This window comes from Prinia subflava, chromosome 10 (assembly GCF_021018805.1).
Source record: "Prinia subflava isolate CZ2003 ecotype Zambia chromosome 10, Cam_Psub_1.2, whole genome shotgun sequence".
Taxonomy (NCBI): Eukaryota; Metazoa; Chordata; class Aves; order Passeriformes; family Cisticolidae; genus Prinia; species Prinia subflava.
In genome coordinates, this window is record NC_086256.1 from 4,133,642 (window position 1) to 4,140,749 (window position 7,108).

Here is a 7,108-nt window from a genome sequence, read left to right on the forward strand (position 1 = left end):
CTGGGGGCAGGAAGACATCCCCTACATCTGAAATTGTTGTGCCTATACCTAGTGCAAACCCATCTGCTCGTGGTGGCTCTAAGGCTTTTAGCTGGGTGGAATCTTAGTGTTTTTCAAAAGTGTAGGAAAGCAATACCACAGAAAGCAAGAACACCTCAGGGCATTTATTTTTATTATAATGGTCACAAGATTACAATATTTAGTTCTGTTAGAAGACAATAAAAATGGCCATGGGAAAGACACTTGGTCCCAGCCCACGTTGCCTCAGCTGTTTCTTCAAGCTTTCACAGCCTCCAGAATGCCCCTAAGGGCCCTGGGCAGGCACAAAAATGCACAAGGAATCTGTATCTTCATTGGGTATCAGTTAAAAAAGGAGTAAGAGATATATGGAGACCTGTGTGTTCAAACAAGTGCCTGTTTCTCCCTGCTTTTTCTTCTGCATAAGCAGGCTGAGATGCTTCGTGCATAAATGAAGGGTTCCCAGCAGACAGCTGGAAGTTTGAACCTCAATGAATTCAAGAGAAAGTGTAATTATTGTAGGAAGGTCTGGTCTTGGGCTATTATAGCTGTTAAATAGACAGTGAATTGTCCCGTGTCCACAAAAGGCAGGGCTGGAAGTGTCATTTTGTGTATTTCCCAAATCAATTGCAAAACTCGTTTCAATGGCTGGCATTGTGAATCATCAAAATGAAAGGACCTCTTAGCAAGTTGTTTTTATGTAGTTAAAGTTCAGGGCGACCCTGGGGCTTGTCTTTTCTAAACACCAAGAAATGCAGCGCAGGGGTAAACTCAGTATTGAGGTGAAGTGAGCAGTGCCCTTCTGTGACCTTTGGGAGTGCAGTAATGCAATCCCTCACCCACTAATGCACTGCAGATGGGCTCAGAAAGTCCTTCTGCTCTCTTTGCCTGGGCAAGAAGAACTCCAATAAGGGGTTTAATATTTTTTTTAATATACTATTAAACCTAAATTGCTTTCGCCTGGGAGAAAAAGTAGGGAAATGTAACTGGCCTGAGGCGATCCCCCTGGTCACCTCCCTGCTGCACATCACAGCCTCCCTGCAGGTGCCTGGTAAGGCAGAACGACATAAAAAGGTTCTGGCCATGCTTAGAGAGGTCTAAGGGGATGCACCCCACTGGTTTCCATCCAAACCAGGCTGTCCTGAGATACAAATGGCTGTTTTGCACAGCCAAGTGCCTCCTCAGCATCTAAGCAAGGCTGTCGAAGCATTAAATCTTTTTTTCTGATAGCAGCATCAGAAACACCCCCTATATATAATGGAAGTTGTTTGTGGCACATCTCCCAGGTGAAAGGCTGGGCAGGTTTGTGCAATCAGGCACAGCACCAATTTCTCACTGGTAGGTGAGGTCACCCAGGGGAGAGGCGTGCAGGAGAGATTTAAGCAGCCAGCAAGGCACTCCATGCTGGAGGTGAAATTAAAGGACCTTCCTCAGAGGTGTTATGTTCCAAGAGTGAGATATATATATATAACCTATGGTTGCATTTAGAAGGTTTTGAATTGAATGTGTCTAAAATGTTCGGGTTGGATCCTTCACTCCAAATCTGAATTAAGTCCTGGACCTCTGGCTTGCAGTGCTGGCCGTGCTGGCCATGGTGATGCAGTCACCCTCGGGAGGATGAGCCAGGAAATCTTCAGGAGCATGGAAAAAGGGCTGTGAGCAGGCTGGGGTGGGCAGTGAGCTCACGTCATCACTTTGTGGCTATTCCCACCTCAGAGCTCTTTCCCTGACACTGCAGAACCCTTTTTAATTAAAGGACACACAATTCCTCCCTCACAACTCTTATGTATCTAAAACCAGGGCAGATTAACTCGGTGTAAACAAACTCCGTGATAGCAACACAGGATTTTGTTCCACTTCAAAAAGGTCTCCATTTTAAAAGTGTTTGGCCCAACAAAGGGAATTAATTGCTGCCTGCAGACTGCATTGATCTTTTAGGTATCACCTGAGCAGCCCGTGGGTAACGTGGCTGGCTGCACAAGCCCAGCCCCAGGGTGAAGTTGTACTGGATATAAAATATCCATTGTGTTATTGTCATCCAGCGATTTGCATTTGTTCCTTCTTCATATCTGGATTTTTATATTTAGTATATTCATACAGCTTTTGCTGCAGGGGATATGGTTATGTTAAAAAAATTAATCCTTTTTTAATTCTAATATTCTATTTATATTTTTTGTAGCGTATAATTCACTCAGTACTTTAAATGTGAATTTTGTTCCTACTTGAAGACCATGAACAGCTGAAGGCAGAGAGGGCTGTTCTTTTTTATTCCATTCAAACCATCCTGCCCACAAAGTTTGATGTGGCTGACTCCTGCCACGTGCTGTTTGCTCTCTCGTGGTTCACCAGGGAAAGGGCAGAGCAGACAGCCTTTTGTCAGGGGTGGTGGGGATTTTTTTGAGCAATACAGAGATTGTTGCGATGTGCAGAGGTTTTACAGAGCTCTGGCAGGATGAAGAGGCTGTGCCTCGCAGTTGGAGCTCTGCCCTGGGAGAGTTTGCAGTTTCACACGTGCTTCTGCAGCACACATGGGCTTTCCTCAGCTCCTCCTGTCTTTCTCTGCACAGCAGCTTGGTAAAAGAACTTCTGTTTTGCTGAGGAAGCCAAGCTGGCTGCTGAGGTCTTCACCTCTGAGCTTCAAAAATCAGAATCCCAGCGCAGATGTCATCAGGAGAAGGATTTAGACTCAGAGATGGCTTCATGTTGTGGAGCAAGCAGGAGAGCTGAGAGGAGCCCGAAGAAGGGCAGGATGTTTGGTGTGTGTGGATGTCCCTGCAGTTTGGAAGGCTCCATCCCAGCAGGAAAAGGCTGCTGCAGGCTGTGCCTGGCCCTGCTCATCCCTGCTGTCAGAGAGGGGACAGCAGATGCTGCTGCCCAGCCTGTCCCCTCCAGGCTTTTCCTCTGTGCGCCCCCTTTCCTCAGGGACTTCTGGTTTTCATCCCCAAATTAAATTCTCCAACACTGAGCTCGTCTCTCAGTCACTGAGACTGGCTGTGGGGAGGTGTGGAAAACGCTGGATCAGTCATCATCTCACAAACAGGATGGGACTCTGCCTGGTTGTAGACTTAGGATTTATTATCTGTATCATACAAGCAATAAGCGAGAGACACAGGGAAACAACAAAATCCATGCAAAGCTAAATCAGAGACAAGGCCACAGCTGATGCAGAACATTTTCTAGATATTTTCTCAGAAAGTTTGGAGATTCCCAGCCTTTCTCAGCTTTTTTTCTACCTTCTGGGACCTTTTTACACCTTCTAGGGTATTCTGATTTTTAGATTCCCACAGAAAAGGTCCACCAAGGACCAGCAGGTGACACAGCCCCAGTGCTGGACCTGCCAGTCCTCGTGGTGCCACTGAGCCCAGAACTGCTCTGGTAAGGGATCTCCCACCAAAAACCGAGCTTTAAACACACCAGGGGTTATTTGGGCTGTATTGCTGAGAAAAGGTGTGCACCTAAATGTGGAGTCAGGGCCATGCTGCAGAGACAACCGTGTGGCTGGGACAGATAAAACACCTGGCACTTTGCAAGGCTTTTAAATTCATTTTCGTGGGTCCTCCAGTGCTTTGATGGGGCTGATCTTGAATCTTTGGCTGTGTGGGTGCCTCCATGGGCTGCTGAACAAGGCTGGTCCTGGCCAGCCACGGCGAGTGTTGGGTTTTGGGATGCGAGCATCAATAGTGCTGCGCTTTCCCGAATCCCTCGGTGCTGCCAGGAGTGAAAAACAGAGCGAGCAGCTCGATGGTGGAACCAGCGATCCTATTTCCCCCTCTGCTGGAAAACCGGGATATGACCTCCTGGAGGAGGAGGATGAGATCCCAGCCCATGGCAGAGGGTGGGAATCAGGTGAGTTTTAGCGTCCCTTCCAGCCCAAACCATCCTAGAATTCCACGAGGTGTGCAGGGAGCCACGCTGAGGCATTAAAACCCAGCCAAATCCTTCCCTAGCATGAAGCTGTGCCCTACTTTCCATTTCCCCCATTTTTGGGGGTTTTGAGGTGATTTTTCTTTTCAGAGATATGGATCCTACTGCCTTTTCCCAGTGTTGTCCCAGTGTGGAAGCAGTAGCTGTGACAAAGGAAAACAGCTTGTCAGGCCATCCCCAATCTAAAATATCTTGACACTGGGCTAATGCTAATGTTATCACCAGTTATGTCATGGGCAATATCTAAATCTTGTTATATCCCAAAAAAGACTGCATTGTCCCAAAATTTGTCTCATCTCCACCAGTCATGCTGCCCTGCCTTTCTAAAAAGCTGAAATATTAAGAATAAAGCATATTCCCAAAATCTGCTACCGTTCTTAGCTTCTAGTAGCACCTCTGTAAAAAAAAAAAAAAAAAAAAGATAAAAAGTTGAAAAAAATCCCAAATCTCTGTAACAGACTTATATACAAACTCCACCAAGTCCAGTCCACTAAGTAGCTGAAAAGAATAATTCAGGGAAAATAAGTGTCCCTTATTTTCAGGGAAAATAAGTCAGCTGGATGCTGTGCTTGCAGCCCTCAGACTGATGCAACTACATAATGTACTAAATGCTTCACTGCAGGAAAAAAAAACCAAAAAAAAACTGCCCAAGAAATGAAATTTAAAACTTTTAAACAGGCTGAAAGGGTTTGTTCTGGGGAGGCTGTGTGTGTGCAGGGAGTGTTTGGGGCTGCTGCTCTCAGCAGTGGTGTTTGGGTTTATTCCCATTGGGGCTGTGCCTGGGAATTCCCATCCTGGGTCAGTGCCTCTGAGATGCAATCCCAGAACAAATTCCAAGCTCCTGCCCGAAGCAGGGGTCACTCTGTTTGGCTGGGACATCTAAAAAAGGTTTGGTTTCCACTTGTGCAGTGTTTGATGTTCACAGCACCACAGCTGCCCTGTACTCTCTGTGCAGTTGTTGTAGCCCAGTGTGATTTATGGCAGCCCTGGTGGGGCTAGCAGTCACAAAATGCGTGTTTGAAAGAAGCTTCTGGCGTTTTACTTTCATTTTAGAGTGCATGTAGAAGAATCCACCCTGTCCTTTTCCTCGGGACTGCAGCTCTGAAGTCAGAACCTCCTGATTCTCCAACAGTGCTCTAATTCATGGTCTGTGTTCACACCACAGGGCTGGCCATAAATCCTCCCCAGCTACCTGTGCACAAAGCTAGCATTGATTCCCACCACGCTGCAGCTCCAGCACTGGCCTGGGAGATTTCCCTGCCAGCTCCCAGCTCGGCAGGATCCCCCTTTCTTCTCCAAGACCTCCACGCAGCAGCAGAGCTTTTCATGTGGTGAGGAACCAGACTCATGCTTCGAGCCATGTCTCTGACAAATAAGCCTTTTTCTTTCACTCAGCTTCCCTTCCTGCTGTTTTTCTGCTCCCCTCACCTTTGGCTCTGGAAGGCAGGGTCAGGTCCTGGAGGCAGTAGGGATGCTCGGGGCAAGGGTTTGCTCAATGCCCATGGGCAGGGGGGCTAGGACAGAGAGGAATGGCTTCAAACTGAAAGAGGGAAGGTTTATTAGGGCAGAGATTAGGAAAATAAATCTTCCCTGTGAGGGTGGGGAGGCTCTGGCACAGGGTGCCCAGAGAAGCTGTGGTTGCCCCATCCCTGGAAGTGTCCAAGGCCAGGTTGGACAGGGCTTGGAGCAACCTGGGAGAGTGGAAGGTGTCCCTGCCCATGGCAGGGGGGTGGAACTGGATGATTTTTTAGGTCTCTTCATATTTTCTTTTCCAGGCATCTTATTGGGAATGATCTCTAGGAGAGGGGCTGACTCTGCGTGTGTGGGATTAGGGTCAGCTCGTGAGTATTGCTCAGGCTGCCTGTGGCTCCCTGCCCCCCAAGCCCCATCAACGCCACCTCTGAATGCCACAGCACCCAGGCTCTGTGTCCCTGCTCCAAGGAAAGCACCAAGCACTCCTGAAACAGAGATGAAATAATATTTGACCAGTTATGGAGGGATTTTTCCCAGGAAGTCCTGGGGCTCTCAGCTCTCTTCTTGCCAAGCCAACCAGCCCTGCTTTTCCTGGGAGACATTCTTTGTAAAAACACGGGCTCAGTGTTTGGACACTCTGCTCTCCAGGGCAGAAATACCCAGTGATAGGAGAAGTCTTGTTTGCTCTAATTTAACTGGCCTGTCCTTAGGCCCCTGAGGAACAGCTCTCCATGGAGAGGAGCTGCTTCACCAGGGAGGGTGTGTGAGCTGCAGCAAGGACGGCTGGCTTTGCTGGGCTCTGCTGTGCAGAGATGAAGGAAACTCCTGCTTCCTCTGGGGAAATGTCTGCTTTAATCACTCTGAGGTCTCTGGCTGTGGAAAGAGTATCCTTACAGTATTGGGGATGGCTGAAATAATGATATAAAGCTCCATTTTCTTGGAGGGCTCATAGCAATGTTTATTAAAAGGCACATCCTTTTTATACAGTGTTCCGATGCAATGAAACACGATTGGTCATCAAACCAACCCTTCTCATAAACATCTTTGCAAGTAAACAAGTTGCAAAACAACAGGTGCAGAGATTAGGAATGGTTTGGAATGTCTTCCTCCAGAGAAGTGCATGGGAAAGTCTCTCTCTGTCTTGCCTTCCCAGGTTCTGCTGCTGCCTGATGCCTAAAAATTCCCTTTCAGCATCCACAGCAAGAGTGTGGTGCAGGCTGGGTTGGTACAGCAGGGTGGGTGTCACCTGTGGGGAGACCTAAAATTTGGGGTGAGAATTGCTGCTGGACATTTGCTGATGGGGATCCTTATCTCCCCTCAGTTTTGCTTGCCCGGGGTGTGAGAAGGGATCTGAGAACACTTTGGAGGATTGGAACTGGACGATCTTTCCAGCCCCTTCTTACCCAAACCACTCCAAGATCCTATAAACATCCGCGGATTCGGGCATCGTATGGACACACAGGGTGCTGTGGGGGCACCCATGCCGAGGGCAGGCGTCGTTCTTTCTCTCACAAAGCGAACTGAAGCTGATCTCTCCCTTTCCCACCCCTCTCCCTTTCCCACCCCTCTCGCATCCCAAGCGGGGCTGACACTTGCGGGAATTTCCAGGGACGCTCGGGGCAGGCTGAGCCCTGCCCAGGTGAGGCTCTCCCCGCCCCGGGGGCTGAGCCAGCCTCAGCCCAGGTGTGTTTAG